Source organism: Schistocerca americana, chromosome X, assembly GCF_021461395.2.
Source record: "Schistocerca americana isolate TAMUIC-IGC-003095 chromosome X, iqSchAmer2.1, whole genome shotgun sequence".
Taxonomy (NCBI): domain Eukaryota; kingdom Metazoa; phylum Arthropoda; class Insecta; order Orthoptera; family Acrididae; genus Schistocerca; species Schistocerca americana.
Genome location: NC_060130.1, coordinates 363,105,193 through 363,125,855, shown reverse-complemented (window position 1 = coordinate 363,125,855; position 20,663 = coordinate 363,105,193).

Genomic DNA, 20,663 nt, shown 5'->3' with positions numbered 1-20,663 from the left:
TCTGTGAATATTTGGAATTTGCTCTGGACGTAGAAAATCTGCAAATGGGTACAGAGGTCACATATCCTCATGGTGGGAAGAAGGTAAGTCCAGCAGCATGTGAACACAATGTCTTATTTATTTATTTTTTATTTATTTATTTATTTATTGTTCCATGGGACCACATTTAGGAGAAGTCTCCATGGTCATGGAACGAGTCAATACATGAAATTATAACACGATTGTAGAAACGGATAAAATGAAATATAAGAAACATATTCAGGCGACAAGTCGTTAGTTTAAATAAAGAAAATCAAGAATGTAACACTGGAATTTGCTTAATTTTTTAGCACTTCCAGGAGCTCCTCGACAGAGTAGAAGGAGTGAGCCATGAGGAAACTCTTCAGTTTAGACTTAAAAGTGTTTGGGCTACTGCTAAGATTTTTGAGTTCTTGTGGTAGCTTATTGAAAATGGATGCAGCAGAATACTGCACTCCTTTCTGCACAAGAGTCAAGGGAGTGCATTCCACATGCAGATTTGATTTCTGCCTAGTATTAACTGAGTGAAAGCTGCTAACTCTTGGGAATAAGCTAATATTGCTAACAACAAACGACATTAAAGAAAATACATACTGTGAGGGCAATGTCAAAATTCCCAGACTATTGAATAGGGGTCGACAAGAGGTTTTCGAACTTACACCATACATAGCTCGAACAGCCCGTTTTTGAGCCAAAAATACCCTTTTTGAATCAGAAGAATTACCCCAAAAAATAATACCATATGACATAAGCGTATGAAAATATGCGAAGTATACTACTTTTTGTGTTGAAATGTCACTTATTTCAGATACTGTTCTAATGGTAAATAAAGCGGCATTTAGTTTCTGAACAAGATCCTGAACATGGGCTTTCCACAACAGCTTACTATCTATCTGTATGCCTAGGAACTTGAACTGTTCCGTCTCGCTTATAACATGCCCATTCTGTCTGATTAAAATGTCAGTTCTTGTTGAATTATGGGTTAGAAACTGTAAAAACTGAGTCTTACTGTGATTTAGCATCAAATTATTTTCCACAAGCCACGAACTTATATCATGAACTACATTATTTGATAATGTTTCAATATTACATACAAGATCCTTCACTACCAAGGTGGTGTCATCAGCAAACAGAAATATTTTTGAATCACCTGTAATGCTAGAAGGCATATCATTTACATAAATAAGAAACAGCAGTGGCCCCAGCACCGACCCTTGGGGAATGCCCCATTTAACAGTGCCTCATTGGGACTGAACATCATTACCACTCTCAATATTGCGGAGGATTACCTTCTGCTTTCTGTTCGAAAAGTAGGAGGCGAACCAATCGTAAGCTACTCCCCTTACTCCATAATGTTCCAACTTCTGCAGTAATATTTTGTGGTCAACACAGTCAAAAGCCTTCGTTAAATCAAAGAAAACACCTAACGTTCACAACATTTTATTTAATCCGTCCAAAACCTCACAGACAAAAGAGACTATAGGATTTTCAGTTGTTAAGCCATTTCTAAAACCAAACTGTACATTTGACAGCAAATTATGTGAATTTAAATGCTGCAGTAACCTTGTATATACAACCCTCTCGATAACTTTAGCAAACACCGATGGCATAGAAATAGGTCTATAATTGTCAACATTATCCCTGTCTCCCTTTTTATAAAGTGGCTTCACTACCGAGTACTTTAATCGGTCAGGAAACCGACCACTCCTAAAGGAAAAGTTACAGATATGGCTAAGTACTGAGCTAACATACGTGGAACAATACTTCAGTATTCTGCTAGATACCCCGTCATATCCATGAGAGTTCTTGGTCTTTAGTGATTTAATTATTAACTCAATCTCCCTCTTGTCAGTATCATGGAGGAGCATTTCAGGTAACAGTCTCGGAACACTTTTTTCTAAGAGCGCTATATGATTCCCTGTTGGGACTAGGTTTCTATTTAGTTCACCTGCTATATTCAGAAAGTGATTATTAAGTACTGTACATATATGCGACTTATCAGTAACACGGACATCCCCACTACGCACTGATTCTATATTCTCGACCTGTCTCTGCAGACCAGCCACTTCCTTTACGACTGACCATATGGTTTTAATTTTATCCTGAGACTTAGCTATTCTATCTGCATACCACATACTTTTTGCCTTCCTAATAACTTTTTTAAGCACCTTACAATACTGTTTGTAATGGGCTGCTGCATTTAGATTTTGACTGTTTCTAACGTTTTGATATAATTGCCACTTTGTTCTACAAGATATTCTTATCCCTTTAGTCAGCCACCCAGGCTGCCTGTTTGTGCTAGTACCCTGTTTTGAACGTTCTAACGGAAAGCAACTTTCAAAGAGCACAAGAAACGTCTTGAGGAAAGCATTATATTTATCGTCTACTGTATCAGCACTATAAACATCTTGCCACTCTTGTTCCTTGATAAGGTTTACAAAAGTCTGTATAGCAACTGGATCAGCTTTCCTAAAAAGTTGGTAACTATATTTAACATGTGTTGCAGCACAAAAATATTTAAGACTTAAAATTTGTGCATCATGATCTGAAAGGCCATTCACCTTTTTGCTAACAGAATGCCCTTCTAATAATGACGAATGAACAAAAATATTGTCTATGGTTGTTCTACTGTTCCCTTGCACTCTCGTTGGAAAGAATACGGTTTGCATAAGATTATATGAATTAAGGAAGTCTACCAGCATCCTTTTCCTTGCACAATCACTTATACAATTAATATTGAAGTCACCACATATAACTAACTTTTTGTATTTCCTATAAAGTGAACCAAGAACCTCCTCTAGCTTTAGCAAAAATGTTGTGAAATCGGAGTCTGGGGATCTATAAATAACAACAGTAAGAAGTTTAGCTCCACAAAATTTAACCACACCTGCACAACATTCAAACACCTTTCCAGTGCAGTACTTTGAAACATCAATTGACTCAAATGGGATACCGTTTTTCACATACATGGCTTATTGGACATTCTTAATTTTGCTGATGGGCTTTTATTAATTTAATGCAGCCATATATGATTTTAGGGCAGCGGCGTCACTGTGATAATAATGGATGCACATTGCGACTTTCAGAATCAAATATATAGTGATTTATCCCAAGTGGGTTTATTGTTCAGTGGTAGGTTTGTGTTGAGCCAAGGAGCTAATATGGGTATTGAATGTGAAGTGATGAAAATCATTTCAATATGTATCTATTGTGGTTCTGAATCAGATGAAAATACTTTTCTAGATAAGTTAGATAGTGTACTTTGTTACATAACAAAGAGGAAAATGTATGTAGCTATTATTTGGTGATATCTACATCCAAGCTTTGATACACCATGTAACAAACCTAGTGTAAAGAAGTTACTGAATATGCTAAGGTAGCACAATTTCCATCATGTGGCATCAGTATCCACAAGATTAGAAGCATGCTTGTATAATGTTTCTGTTAAATGTCCTCATGATATGTGTACTACTAATGTGAAACAATTTACTTTCTCAGATGACTGCATGTTAACAGAAGAGTTAAAACATATTATAAAAGGGGAAATGAACAAGTCCCTGCAAAAGTCATCTAATTGCAAAAGTACATTAATGATATCAAAAAGCAATGTGCAAAAACTAACACACCAGCTAAGCATAACCGACAGGGACAAATTATTTCGAAGATGTGGTTCCAATGGCCCAACTAGTTCGTGAAACTTTCAACAGTTACTTAATAGCTTAAATACTCATCTCACTCCAAAGAACTGTCATAAAACAAGAAAAGTAAACTGTGGTACTTTACACCAAATAATTGGAGGATCTATCAAATAACCTACTTCTGATAAATGGCCTTAGCAAAGTTAATAATTGTAATGAAACTAAGGACCAGTAAAAAATTGCTAATAAACTGTACAAGAATGAGTTGCAGTTTGCTAAATGAAGATACAACACTGATTTTATACAAAGTAGTAAAAACCAGAGCAAAGCAACCTGGGCAGTAATTAATGATATTAAAGGTGAAATCAGAAACACTGATAACATAGTTCCAATACTAGCACAGTCATTCAACAAATACTTTGTGTGCTGTGCAGAGGAAATCATATAGCTGATCAATAAACCTACAGAAACATATGGGAGTTGCACAAAAATATAGAAATACTGTAAGAGGTACATGCCTGAATATGAGTGTAGATGTTAGCAAACGTTCCAGGTTGCACCGTTGTATTTGACTATAAGTGGCACCTGTGTAATGTCCTTAGTATGTTGCAAGTGTCAGTCGTGGTCAGAACAGTGTTCTCTGTAGTTGGGAGTGCATAATCTCAGAGCAAAGTGAATTGTAAAATTGTTAGTGCTCGTAAGATGAGTGCTTCCGTAACCAAGAGAGCTGAAGTTTTTGGTCTTTCAAGAGGCACCAAACTGAATATTTATACCACACACAGGGAAAATGGAAAAACATCATCTGCTAAGCCACAACACAGATGAAAGTGTGTGTTGAGTGATTGTGATTGGCAATCATTAAAGAGGATTGTGATGATAAATGAGAGAATATAAGCTTCAAAAGATACTGTAGAATGAATGTTGCACAAGCAAATCCTGTCAGCACCAAAACAACACAAAGGGAGCTCCAAGAAGAGGGAATTTCAGGGCAAGCAGGAATTCCAAAACCACTCATTAGTGATCAAAACACCCCGAACAGGAAAACATGGTGCTAAATCCATGAAACCTGGAATATGGAGCAATGGAAGAATTGCCATTTGGTCAAATGAGTCATGTTTCAAATTGTTTCCTACTTTTAGCTGAGTTTACATCCCAACATGAAACATGGTGGAGGTTCTGTGATGAATTAGGCAGCCATATCATGTTATTCCATGGGTTCCATAGCTGTTATGCAAGGTCATACAACTGCCAAGCATTATGTCATCATTTTGGTTGATCAGGTCCATTCTATGGAATGATGTTTGTTCCCAAATGGTAATGCTGTGTTCTAAGAAAAAAGAGCCCCTGTCCACATAGACCACACCATCCATGACTGGTTCTGTGAGCATGAGGATGAATTGTCACATCTCTCATGGACACCAGTCATCAGGTCTCAGTATTATTCAGCTGTTGTGGTCTACTGTGGACAGAATGGTGCATGATCACTATCCCCTCCATCAATGTTACATGCTTTAACATGCTACCATTTTGCAGGAAGAATGGTATAAGGCTCACTTGAAAAACATACAGGACCTGTATTTATCCATAGTGAGATAACTGGAAGCTGTTTTGAATGCCAGTGGTTTTTCTACCCTGTATTAGCCACAGTTATGTGTTGTGTTTATGGTGTTTCCATATTTTTTTTCCATGCTGTGTATATGGGTTATGTTAATAATACACACTTTAATGATGATCAGGCCACATCTTCATCAAGTAACCTGAGGGGGATATGGCATGAGGAGGTATGCAGAATGGTCAAAGAATTGAAAAACTCAAAGAGGAGATATTTCTAATATGTCAAATCATTCACTGAATGAAATAATACATCACATTGCAGCACCAGTAACATATTCTTTAAACATGTGTCTCACAGAATGTATGTTTTCCTGATCACCTCAGTCCCTTTTATCCAATGTGATTCTACTGTGTAAGAGAGGTAGCAAATCAGAGCCTGTGACCTATAAGCCAGTTTCACTAACCCCTTGCTAGCCAAAGTTTTTGAAAGCATTATGTATCAGCAAATGTATCAGTACCTAGATCTTAATATGATGTTAAGTTCCTCATAGTTCTGTTAGAGTACTATAGAATTTGTGACAAAGGTTTAAAATAACCAAATCATATCCCAATAAAAGAAAGCAGGCTGTGAGTTTAGGAAGTCAAATATTAAACACACCTAAAATTTAATGTGGAGTGTGTCATGACCTCTTATATTCCTTGTATAAATAAATTAATTGCCAGAAAATACAGATGTAAAGATATATATGTACACAGATAATACAACTTTTCTGCTTGTAAACCATGTATTTGATAAGTATGAATTTGGTGAAAGAAAATGCAACATCACAGTTTAATGATAATGGTTTACTGTTAAATGTAAAAAAGGGCTCAGAATATGTGGTTAGCCTATTGAAGACTGTAAAAATAGAAAAACAAAATGTAAAAGTTTTAGGCATTATACTTGACAACAAACTAACATGACAGCCCTTGATGAACATGTAATAGGATGTCAAGAGTAACACATTTGATGACCGAGGTCCTGTATCACTTTTGAATTTTATGTTCTTTCAATCTATTGAAGGTATGGACTAATGCTCTGGGACAAAGCAATAAAACTGATTGGACAGTCCATGTGTGCACAGCTGGTTGATAGTGTCCAATGGGCACAATATTTTGGCAATGAGACGTGTCGCCACCATCAGGTGTGCTAATGAAGTTCGTCAACATGCCCGATGATGGCCACATGTCTGATCACTGAAATATTGTGCCCATTAGACACTATCAACCTGCAGTATATCAGTGGACAGTTTAGTCAACAAATATGTTGGGAGAAATTGAAGAACTGCAGTGACAAAATTAATGGAACTCACGTGATTCAGAAGAAGGAAATAAGTATAATGGCATGGGTTGATAGTAGAACATACTGTGAACCTTTTTTCATCAGTATAAGATTATAAAAGTAATTAATTTCTATATTCTTGATCATGTTATTACATATTTGCAGACTACCAAATCTAATTATAACAAATCACACACATAATAATACACGAACCTGTACTTCTCTACTCTTGCCACACAATAAGTGCCATGAATACATGGCAATCAAAATGCATAACAAATTCCTTAAACACAGTCCATCTATGTCAACCAAATTATTTAAGAAAACGTTGCACACCTCCTTGTTGGGTAACCCATTTCATTCATTAGAAGAACTTTCAGAAATATCCAATAGAGCATAACAATGTAAAAATGTATTACTGTAAAATTAATATTGAGGGGTACTGATGATGCCTGTTGCATGAAATAATGCTCAATGATTAATGAAGAAATTGAATCTGAATCTATATGGTAGTGGTAAGTGGTGACAGACTTTTGACTTTTTAGCATTGTCTCACATGTTAAAAATGGCCTGGTAACACTTATTGCAACGTATTTCAATAATATAAACCCAGTAATAATAAACACTTGATCTGGGACTATCAATTAACAACCCATTTCCTGGCATGGTGTATGTAGTGACATTGTATGTACTGCTATGACTAGGAGCATGTGGATCATGATATGGACATTCTGTTGTGATAACACGCTTTCTACAACCTCATTGCATAACCTCAAATATTAATATTTACATAGAAGGTAATTCATAAAGAAATTGGGAAGAAATTTGATAATAATAGTAAAAGACAAAAGCTCAGTAATATAATACAGTAACAGGAGATTATGTACATGTTACAGCACTTTCAGCCAAGATATTACTAATATACATCAGAGACACAAAGTAATGAAAGTTTCTCTCAACCTCTATAGACACTTCATAATGAACAATCTTTATTCAAATTCCCATCTTATCGGTGACCTACAATTCAGCAGCAGCTCAAATTTTAACTGTAATGGAAATTTCTGAGTGAAGCAGAACCTAGAACACAAAAAAGGCAACCACTCATCTGTATCAGACAGATGTGTAGCATAAGTACACACAAGCATAGACACAACCATACAGGCACCCAAAGGAACACTCCTGTGCTCATGACAGAGTTTGCCAAGCAGCCACCAGTGATACTACCACCACTGCTTCTGGCTGAGCTCATCAGCACCCTGCTGGTGTTCCACCAGCGTCTCACCATCCAGCCAAACCCATCAGTTCCCTTCTGATATCCCACTTCCCCACTGCATTCCAGTTAAGCCTGTTGGGTGCCCTGCAAGCTTCACAATGGCCTGTCTCCCACTGATGTAGCACTTTTGCCATCAGCCCTACTGCCACCAGGCTGGCCACCTCTGCCACTTGCCCTTGTCACCTATGCCACCAGTCTGCCCATCTCCACTACCATCCCAGCCATTCCGACAATCACCTACAAGTTGCTGCCCACCTATCAGCTTCCTGTGTTTCAACTAATTTTCTCAGCACTCCTGTTCCAGGCTTACACTGCCCACTCCTGTAGACAATCAATTGGAGCCTGCATTGTTAAGTCCTCCGCCAGCCTCACTGGACCACATCATGTGTCATCCCACCAGCAGCTGCCACTGGTTGAGCCAGTTTCAATGGCTGCTGATGTTCAATGCCTCAGAGTTACCATCATCCTGCTGGCACCTGTGGTTTGTTGAGCCCCCACTCACATTGGTCGCTGATATCCAAGGCTCTGCAGACACCGTCGTCCTCGAGGTCATGCATGTCTCTCATGAAGCCTGCATCGGGCAGCTTCCAAAGGTCCCCTCTCTCCTTCCTCATACTTCTGACCTTCCTCCTGCAGGAAGTGCAGCACTGGCTATGCTGTTTTGTCTCATGTCCCACATACTTGCACCGAGCGAGGTGGCGCAGTGGTCAGCACACTGGACTCACATTCGGGAGGACGATGGTTCAATCCCGCATCCGGCCATTCTGATTTAGGATTTCCGTGATTTCCCTAAATCGCTTCAGGCAAATGCCGGGATGGTTCCTTAGAAAGGGCACGGCTGATTTCCTTCCCCATCCTTCCCTAATCCGAGCTTGTGCTCCGTCTCTAATTACCTCGTTGTCGACGGGACGTTAAACAGTAATCTCCTCCTCCTCCTCCTCCTCCTCCTCCTCCTCCTCACATACTTGCAATGTTTTCAGAGGGAGGGCTCTAGATGATGCAGGCTGCCATCCGCTGGTCTCCACCCAGTAACATTCCTACATGGTTGCCCTTTCACACTGCTCCTGCTGCCATCTTCACATGGCCCATCACACCTCATTGGCCCATCAGTATCATCGCATCTCAATGCAATGTGTCCCTTAAAGAAAAGAAAATTAATAAAGTTAAGTTTCTGAGTATTAATTGTTCAAGAGGTGGGACACATCACATTGATGAGAGCAGGAGCACGACAAGAATAACATGAAGCTGCAGATTTTTTAGATTAATGATAAAAATGAACTTCCTGCTGTGTCAAATGAAAACTAGTACCTGAATTTTCATATTCATTTGAAAGTCAGGTGCATAAGTTGTCACTGGAGAGCAGAGAAGATTGGTGATGCAGGACCAAGAAAATATTAGTAGTAGTAGCAGTAGCAGTAGTAGTAGTAGTAGTAGTAATCAGTAATGATAGTGGCAGATACAAGAATAATCTACAGGTGTTCAAAATAGGTCTTTTATGATATAGTAAGTTGTGGGGAAAGGAGATTTAAGGAGACTGCATCAGCTAAGAACACTGAGAAATGAGGAATATCATGTTGGAGAGGAGGATCTAAGGGGTAATGAGTGTATTCAGGGACAATGGTAATTCTTATTGTTGTTTTAGTAGATATGTCATTAACTGTCTTCTGAAGCTGGAGATGTTATTCAGTTCTCTAATGTAGGAGATTACTGCAGAGTTGGGTTCCAGCTACTGGGAAGGACTTCGAGAAATTGCCCAAACAGTGGAGTAGGCCAGAAGGAATTCTGCTGTGATCAAAGTCAGTGTTTTTGCCATATTGTTCAGAGGAGAGCATTAAGGTTGAAGATAGATACAAAAGACAGCATTCATTGATAACACAGTGGAGAAGACAGAGGGTATGGAAATCTCTGCACTTGTCTGCACACAGCCAGGGTAACTGGGCATATGATAGCAAATATGATCAAAGAGGCAGTCACAGACATAACAAACACAGGCATTCATAACCATTTCTAGGTGCCGTGAGCTATCCTGAGAAAGGTCTTGCAGGATAACATCACTGCAATCAATAATTGGAAGTGTAAGTATTTGTGCACGTTTCTTTTTCAGGTCAAGAGGAAGAGCTTTTTTATTTTTGTATCATATGGAGAGATGCTGATGCCTTCTTACACATTCTAGTAACATGCTCAGTCCACTTTATACTTTCAACTGTTATTACTCTTAGAGTCTCTGTTGAAGGAGAGGAGTTGATATCTGTCCCACTTAGGATTAAAGGTGGTAAGAATTACTGATATTCAGGCTATGAGGCTATGACCAACCAGTACTGCTTGAGTTTTTGATGGGTTGAGCTTCAATCCTATATCCTGTGCCCATTTTGACAGTGCACACAGATCAGTATTGAGATTCTCAAGAGATGCCTTCAGGTTTATTGGCTTCATACTTAAATGCAGCTGGAGGTCATCAGCATACATGTGGTATTTTCAGTGGAACAAATACGATGATACATCATTTTCGTTCAGTGAAAAGAGTGTAATAGGACATATTACGAAACCTGGGGGATGCCTGACACTACATGCCTCCATTGTGCGTTTATGGTGCCAAACATTACACACTGCTGGTGAGATGTTAGATACAAGCAAAACCATTGCTCTTCATTTGCTGAGAAATTTAGAATGTGAAGTTCGGCAAATGAAATGTGACAGTTGACAATGTCAAAGGCTTTGCTGACGTCTAAGAAGGACATGATAGTTGTTTCCTGTGCATCCATGGCAAGCTTCATGTCATATGTTACCTTCATTAAGGGGATGTTGTACTGTAATGTTTGCAGGAGCCCAATTGGTATTCGTCTAGTAAGTTGTTTGTAGTTAGGTAGTTTGTTAGCTGGTCATGGACTAGATATTCTAAGACCTTGGTCAGTGCAGTAAAATGCGAATTGATTCGTGATCATAGGTGCTTTATCAGTTTCTTTTTAGGTAATGGCTTAACTAGTTCCTATTTCCAGGACTCAGGAAAAACACTTATGGTAAAGGAGTGGTTGAAGATATCTGTTATGGTAGGCAGTAATGGGTCAGTAATAAGTTTCATCATTTGGACTGTGATGCCATCATGTCCAATAAATACTAATCTGATATGCATGGTGGCTTTATTGATGCTTTAGATAGAATTTTTTGTAGCTACAGGTGTTTACCCCTATGAAGTAATCAATGTGTGTCTGTTTCATTTTTGTTTCACTTGTGGTTGTAAGTAATGTGAAGTTCTGGTGCAGTTCATTGGCTGTGACTATGGGATCAGCTGCAGCTTTTACTTTGCCTATACCAAGACCATGCACATTTTTCCATAGGACAGTTGGTCTATTTCTGTTGTCAGTTAATGTATTGGCATGCCTGAGTTTTGCATTTCTCACAGCTTGACTGACTCTGCTCTGTTTCTTCTTGTAAGTAATATGATTTTCACATGAGTGGTGTAGTTTGTATGCCCAATTTGCAGCATCTCTGAGGTTCACTACCTGTTTTAGTTCTTCAATTAGGCAAGGTGCAGGTTTCCTTCTACCTTTCCTGTCTTTGTCAAACTTGTAGGATAAGTTTTTTATTAAATCCATGAAGTTTTTTGTTTACATCTGAGAATGCAATAGAAGATGTCCCTCAAACTATTTCTTGTGCCTTTGTTGCAAGTTTAGATAAATTAAAGCATTTGAAGTTTGAGTATGTAGTCAGTTGCTGCTTCTTTCTAGGGCACTCTAGTGAGTACATCATGAAAATTATGTCAAGTTTGGATGTACCAGGTGCAGATATTTGAGATGTATCAATAAACCTCTTTGAGGATTTTGTTTCAGATGTATCTATGAGAGTGTACCTATTGTCCATATGGTGGGTAGGAGCAAGATGAAGCAGCGACATGTTTGAAGAAGAAAGCACTTGCTTAAATTTTACACTGTTTGGACCATTGTACACAAAATTTATATTATACAGTCACATGTCAATCTGAGACCTGAAAGAGCCATTTTGAAGCAGGCAAGCCTGCATACTTTATGAAGTTTGTAGAGGACACATATCAGGCATAAGGGATTTGATATCTATCCACTTATTTATCTTCATTATTGTGGGATGGGTGTAGCATGGTAGGTGATAAACCCGAGTGTATGTATACCACTAATCCACCCCCTCATTGGTTAAATCTAACATGTCTTAGAAGAATGTAGCCATCTAGATTTACTGAACTTGTGGGAATACTTGGTTTGAGTTTGGCCTCCAACAGAAGTGTTACATGAATGTCTATGTATTGAAACATATGATGTAACTTGTTAAGATGAGCTAGAAGAGATGGAACATTTGCATGTGACATATGTAGCTTAGTATACTTAGGTGCAAAGCTGGCAAGGACGCCAGTGCTACACATTAGCTACTGTGGGCCAGTGAGGATGGCGGAACAAGGCATACCTGAACACTCCAAGGTAGTGCAGTGAAAAGTGACACATATCTTCAGGGAGAAGGTAGGTATTGTGGCCAAGGCCAGCAGGTTTTGCAATGGTCGTTGAACAGCCAAATGGAGACAGGAGAAGAAACATGCTAAACAGGGTAGAATAATCTGTGGGCAAAAGTATTGAAAGCAACATAAACAGAACAAAAATCGATTTTATTATTAATGGTTCAAATGATGACTAAAAACAGTAATATGGTAACAATTTGCTAAATAAAAACTGAAGTAAGACAATAAATTAATTGTCTGAATCAGAGCCATGTGAGAGTAGTGAAATAATGCACCATGCTGGTACTTGTATTGTTAAGTATAACCAGTACTAAAAGTAAACCTAAACAAACAAATGATAATAAAAGGAAACTATTTTAAGGAAAGTACTGCATAAATAAATTGTTTCTTTGCGAAATAAAGACACTAAAATAAACACACAAACTAGAGGCAGCAGCAGTTGACATGTTTTTAGCTCCTAAATCACAGGCATTTGATTTCATCTGCACTGAACACCTCTTTTTCTGCACAGTCATTGGAGGGAGTGGAGCAGCAACAAAAGACAAGTGTTGATTCCTGATTAACTCATATATCAATGTTCTGAAAACAACTGATACTGAACTTTTTACAAAGATTATCATAATAGCAACTAACTCTCAGAAAAATGATTATATCTTCTTCTTTAAATAACAATGTGATACAGTGCCCCCTTGAATGGTGGAAACAAAGCCGACAATTATTTGTTTTCATCATTCACCTGCAGTTCATACAGGGGCTGAGTATTTGCATTAATTCTACAATAAAATATGACATAGAATGGACATATGGATTTATCATAAAACACAACACAAATATGGTGTGATCCAGTTAGGGTTCCTGACAGAGTAGGTTTTGACATCTTACATATTTAATAAAAGTGTCTTTTCTTATCATGACATTTTAAGCAATTAGTAAATCACAACAGATCATAACAAAATATTAATTGCCATGGCATAGTGTTAAGATCGGTAATTTTAACGTAACTCAGGACTATGTAGATAAATATTTGCTCCCCCCCCCCCCCCCCCCTCCATTTGGGAATAGTTGACAGGAAAGCTGAGAAAACAGTGATGGAGTCTTCAGACATTATCACTTTAGAAGTGACATATATTATTATCACTCACTGACAAAATTAAAAGAATGCCATACTTTACAGATTTGAAAAATATTGGGTACTATCTTCTTTCTGAAAGCCAATTTTTCATAATGTACAGTTCACTATGATTGACATAATTTTTGACAATAAGCACTCTGTCTTCAGGCCACGAGTGATCTACCGGGACCATCTGATCGCTGTGTCATCCTCAGGGGAGGATGCGGATAGGAGGGGCGTGGGGTCAGAACACCGTTCTCCAGGTCGTTATGATGGTATTCTTGACTGAAGCCGCTACTAATCAGTCGAGTAGCTCCTCAAATGGCATCATGAGGCTGAGTGCACCCCAAAAAATGGCAAGAGCGCCTGGCGGCCTGGATGGTCACCCACCCAAGTGCCGACCACGCCTGACAGCGCTTAACTTCGGTGATCTCATGGGAACCGGTGTATCCACTGCGGCAAGCCCACTGCCAATTTTTGACAATACTTTATCAATTTAAATTCTTGTGATTAATTCATTCTTCATAACTGTGTGTGTGTGTGTGTGTGTGTGTGTGTGTGTGTGTGTGTGTGTGTGTGTGTGTGTGTTTAATCACGATGAACATTTCTTAGTTTTATTGTTTCTGTGAACAGTATAGAGTCTTCATTATATGATACACAAGGTGGTGTCAGCAAAAAGATTGATTACAGTTACATTTTATTTACACTAACAGATGTTAAAGGTCATGAATGCTGGACTGAAGGAATGGTTGTATGTTTCCATAGTCAGGTGCAATGGACCAAGAAAAAAGTGCAGGTGATGTTGACTCTGGTGGGATCCTTCTTAATGAATAGGTTCCTGACAGGAAGGTCATCGACCTGAACAGTAGGTAGGATGTGTCCACTCAATTCTCCTTGCATATTATAATTGCCTCAGAGAGTTCACCATTATCAGGTTCCATGAAACAGTTATACAATGGAATTACTTCTACAGAAGTTTCAACTCATGTAGGTTCTACTGAAAGAAAATGATTTGTTAGGATACATGTAAAATTTTACACAAACAGAAACAACAAAGAATAAATTTGAGACATTATATATATATTCATGTTTAGCATGGGGGGAGTCTTAGCATCTTTCATCTACAAAGCACCACTTACTGTCCAATGAATGCTGTTTAAACTACAGTATTTAAATTTGTGATGAACAAGTTCTTAGAGTCAAAATTGCCCACATACCACCATTATAACCAAACATCATCTACAGAGTGCTGACATTTTGGCTTGGCCTGCTCAGTCACCAAATCTGTCTCCAGTCAAGCACATATGGGACATCATTGGATGACAACTCCATCATCATCCACAAACAGCATCCCTGTATTCACCAGTCATGTGCAACAAGCATGGTACTCCATCCTACAAACTGACATATAGCACCTGCACAACACAATGCATGCAAGTTTTCATGCTTGCATTCAACATTCTGGCAGTTACACCAGTTATTAACATACCAGCTTTTCCCATCCTCAATGGCTTATCTTACACTTATGTTACCTTGCACTGTTAATCACTTAAATATCTTACCTAGACAAATGCATTCTCAAAATTTTGTTAATCTACATTAATTATTTTTTGATGTTGCATTTTCTTTTCTGTCTGTGTATATTCAATGTTGCAGGATGGGGCTCTTCCACTACATCAATGATATTTATGCCAGCTTTTTGTTTGTGGCAGTTGTTATTAATACTACACTTTGGTATTGTAATTTCTTATAAGTATGTTTTGTTTACAGTCTGGTTACTGTATGTGGCATATTCATAGCAGTATCCTATTCTGATAAGATGGTAACTGGTTTAGTATTTGTTAACATCCCTCATTTTTTTAATAAGGTTTGGTGGGCTTCATTTGCCATGCCAAGTATTGTGTAATTGAGGTGTTGCTAGCTGCACCACCAGATTGACGTGATAGTCTTTTGATCTGCTGAGACAAAAAAATCTGACATGTGGTGATGAAAAGTGAGCCATACCACTAGGGTTATTGCTATTATTCCTAATCTTGCTGGTTGTGTACACATGAATTTGTTCATTTTCAAATATGTATTCATATAATAAAATTGACTTTATGGGAACTGTTTCTCACACACCATAGGATATGTATATGGGTGATAGACCTGCATGATTTGTTTTGTAACTAAGCATTTTGCTATGTAGTGTGGGATAAATATTTTCACCACTTATGGTAACAATCAAAGGTGATGTGTCATATACTGTTTGTGCTACAATAGACTGCTCCTACTGGACATCACTAATTATTAATTTAACATCATCCTGTGACTCCAGTGAATCATTACTTTGCGCTGTTTGAATAATGTAATATAGTAATCAATGGTTTACTTCAGTGTTTGTTACACCTTCTGAAGTGCCACTCTGAGATAAAAGCTTAGCTGTGTTACGATGCACTATGTGTGTCTGTTCTGAATCTAAATTTCCATTATGGTTAATTAAAATTTCAAAGGAAACTGTTTCTGGTTTAGATGACACACCATCAGGCTTAATTAACACTAGAGTTAAGTTGGATGACATTTTTCTTACATGTAGACAACATTTCATCGAATCAAGTGGACATTTTCTTTAAGGTAGGGTTATTCCACTACATATAATGAACATTTCCTATAACTATACTGACATTTGAATTGACACCTCAGATGATAAATGATTTGGCATTTTATTGAACTTTGTTGATATTTCATTATGTATTTTAGTTAACAACTGGCTAGACATTTCATCATATTTGAATGACATTTCCTTATGCATTACATCATATTTAGTTGAAATTTCATTACATTTAGATGACATTTCATTACAGATAGCAGACATTGCAGATAATATCTCATTTTTCATTTGTTCAAGACCTGTCTTTAACATTCTGTACACTGTAGTAACTGAACTGGCATCAGTACAGGGGCTGGATTAATTTTCACATTAGGTGTTGCTCTATCCATTTCGGTGGACTTTGCTATCTTGCACTATAACATTTATGATGACTAAAATCATGTGCATAAGATCACACATTTCACTTTAATATTAACATGCAAACAGCAATATTGTTGAGCAAGAATGTTCTGGGAAGACAACATTACTGAGATGAAACAATAAAGAAGCACAGCACCATTTCATGCTCTCATGGTGTGAAGTCAGTCACCTTGTACAATTAGATTTTTGCTATTGTTGAAGCATAGCAAATTTTAACATGTTAAATACCACGCAAAATTTAACCATGAATGAGTACATGTATACACCAAATCTACTTTATGCATTAGCAAAGGAAATAAACAATGTTTCCCTTACTTTCTGTATTATGATGTAGTAGACAGTGGTCCAATTTAAGTAAAAAAATTTAATTCCTTTTCATAAACTTTTCTGTAATTATAATGGTTATCAAATTTCTTTTGGTCATTCTTGTTACTAATGAGCTGCTTATCCATTATTTAGTACTCAACAGTTTTGTGGTTCATGAAAAAAAAAAGAACAGTTATAACAATGTGATGACAGTGTAGTTTACATACAATGTATATAACAAATTAAAAAAAGGTCATGTCACAGAGTTGTCACTACGAGAGAGAGAGAGAGAGAGAGAGAGAGGAGAGAGAGAGAGAGAGAGGAATGAAATGAGATTTCTTAGTATTAATTGTTCAAGAGGTGGGACACATCACATTGACAACAGCAGGAGTATTACAAGAATAACATGAAACTGTAGACTTTTTTGATTAATGATTGGAATGAACTTCTTCCTGTGTCAAGCAAAAACTATTAGCTGAAATTTCATATTAAACTGAATGTCAGGTGCAGAAACTGTCACTGGACAGCAGTGATGCTTTGTGATGGAGAACAATGAAAATATTAAATCTGAATGCTGGAAATAATTTACATGACAACAGCAATATAATCACATTTCATAAAAAGAAAATTTGACTGCAGGTTTGACTCGAGAAACATGTACATGTACATCTGGCAGTGCACTGAGGGCACAATGTTATCATGTCACCAAATCAACCACTTCCAATGGTTTAATTACCTGGAACATATAAATGCTTCATATTTTAGTAGGGCAGAGCACAGTGATCATATAGAAGAATGAATCAAAGAACATTCATAACTATCAAACAAATTATTAAAATAAATAAATGACCTCTCTCTCTGCATGTCCATTCTGGAGAGCAGACAAGGAGTATAAGACAAGTGATGACTCCTGATTTGTACATCAGGTTTTTGAAAACAACTAATACTTTAATTTTTTACAAAAGTTATCATATATTCTAGTGATGAACTCCCACAAAATTGATCATATCTTTCTCTTTAAATAACGATACATTACATTGGATAGCTGGTGTTGGTTGAATTGACACTGCCACCTGCTTATGCTGCCTCCAGCTCATCAGCCTTACCACACCAGACTCACTGAATGCCTCACCTGTGGGATGAGCCCCTCATCTCCATTCTCCAAGGCCTCAAGATGGCTTCACTATCTCTCCCTTAAGGGGAGAGGGATATTCTATACATATGTGCTACCTCCTAGAAACTCAGTTGTACGGCAGTACAATCAGACTGGCTGTGATGATTGCCACAACACAACCATTAGTAATAAACACTGAATTGACATAATATTCTGTGTCCACTGTTACTAAACATAAACATATTTACCGGCACGCTTACACATAGCTCCACACAACATTGAGGTTCCAACATTGCTCCAAGCAGCACCACAGTCAAAGAACTATTTTCCTAAACCAGTCACATGCCTCCTGGAAACTGATTCTTTTAAGCTGGTGCTGTGTATATATATAACCAGCAGTCTGATGCATCACTGACCTGTCCCAGCTGAGCTCCAGTACTGGACATAACCCATCTCTATGAGCAGCAAGCTATCACTGGACGCAGCCACAGCACCACTAATAGAACTGCCTGCAGCACGCTCCCGAGCCACCTGTCATTGCTTCGTGCAGTCATCACCAGCCAGTAGCTACAGTCTCGTTGGATTCAGTTTCTCCATATGCTCCACTACACTGTCACAATGCGCAGCCACCATTTGCATCCTACCAGGGCCAAACATGACTTATTTTCTTACTGTCAAACAGTGATGCTTATTTCCTTGTGTGGCCAGGTTCCCACTTTAACTGTTGCTCACATTCAGTGTTCAGACACATAATAAATGCTTTGTTTGCTGTTATCAATGTAGTGTCAATTAGACTGTGTTGTTCCCTTGGGATCACACACACAATTCTGGTAACTGATGACCTTGGTGTTTAGTCCCCTCCCCAAAATCAACCAACACAATTCTAGCGGTGTAGGAAGGTCTTACTCATGCAACACTTTCTTTTCTCCCCCATTGACTCATGTCTTGTTCATTGGTGACTGCCACAAACCCAGCATTTCTGCAATTCTGGTAATAGTGGTTATGGTTCTAGGAACAGCAGCTACTTATGTAGTGGGAGCTGCTGCAGGTGTTGCACATAGCAGACTGTGGAATTCCAGTATTCTGCATTGCTGTCAGGTCAGGTGCCTGCGGAGACACCTTTTCCTCTGCTGACCACGCCACTGTACCCCAGTTCTGACACGTCTATTTGCACCCTTCTGATGTCCCACTGGCCTGTCATCATCTGCCTGATTATGTCACCTCCCTGTAATATCCCACCAACTTCCTGCCGAGCCCTTCTCTACTGACATCCCACTGGTGTGTCTCCTGTCATGCTCGCTCTTTGTTGCTAGCCCTCCACTTCCTGCCCAGCCACCTCTGCCACTAGCTCAGCCACCTCCACTGCCTGCTTAGCCACCTCCACCACCACCTCCGAGTCCCTACCCCGTCTATCTGCCTCTTGTGTTTTGCACAAATTCCTCAGCGCTCCTCCACATTCTGATCAGTCACTGTCAATGTGTCCAACCTCTCTGCCCATTCTTTGGGCACTTCTGTCTCACATCTCATGTACTTGCAACATTTTCAGAGAAAATCTGCTGATCTCCACTCAGTAATGCTCTTTCGCAGTTGTCCTCTTACGCCACTCTCATAGCAGTCCCCACATGGCCTGGCATGCTTCACTGGCCTGTCAGCATCTGCAAAAACTCAACCACTGGTAATAAACAATAAATCAATGGAAGACTGAACATTGACTGTTGATAAACATAAATGTATTTGCTGGCAGGCTTACGGGAAGCTCTGCACAATATCTAGGTGCCATCAATGCCACAGGCAGTGCCAAAGTCAGAAAATCCTTTTTCTACACTAAAGTGCACATCATTTATGTTGGCGGCCGAGTTTAGGTTCGTTCTGCGCATCTGACGTCACCAAACACAGTCAGCCAATGAACAGAGAATGACGTTGCCACATCTCGACTGCAGTGCAGAGCATGGACGAGTGTTTTCAGTTTTAGAAACGTTCAGTCATAAATAAAGTAATAGAACAAAAGCAATGTCTTGATAGCAGACATTCTTTTATAGAAAGTTTGGAAAAAGCATTCTTTATACCAATTGCTTCATATTCTATTAATTAATTAAACCAAACAAGCAATAAGACTCCTAATTCAGGCGATAGCAAGGAAAGGTGTTTGTATCGCTCTCATGAACCGCTTTTTCGCAATAAAGAACAGCGGTAATTGTTTATTTCCTATTGTACTTCGACGAAGCATGAGTAATTCATAGTCATACCAACAGTGTTTGTCAGTATTTTGCGTGACGTGTTATAATCCTCATGGTGTTATATAGTAAGACGAGGTGCGTTAGCGTAACGGTTAAGGTGTTGGGCTGCTACGTGAAAGGTTATGAGTTCAAACCTTGTGTACTGCTTAATATTTTCATTATTTAAAAACAATATCGAAGTGCCTTACTTCACGAATTATATTCGTTTGAATGCAATTTTTTGAAATTTCTAGTGCTTTGTCTCTTCATTAACCCTTTCGCTGCTGCAGACACGTGCTCGCCGCATTCTGTGCTGTGCGCGATTTTGTCATCACTGCACTGCTCGCCTGTGCAGACACATAGTGTTCCCACTGCTTTGACACACTTATCATTCGATTTCACAAAAACTATTTGGCCCAAAAATTTGATTTTTACACGTCTTCTTGACTGATACCTTCCCCCCATAAATGACTTAATTTTGTTTCGATGTTCAATGCAGTTATTTTGCAGCATTAAATGTAGTAAACCATTGCACGAAATTTTGAAGAGTTTGCAGAGGTAGAAGTCCATAGCGTATACTTTCCGCATGGTCGATTTTAGTTGCCACAATGTTGAGAATGAA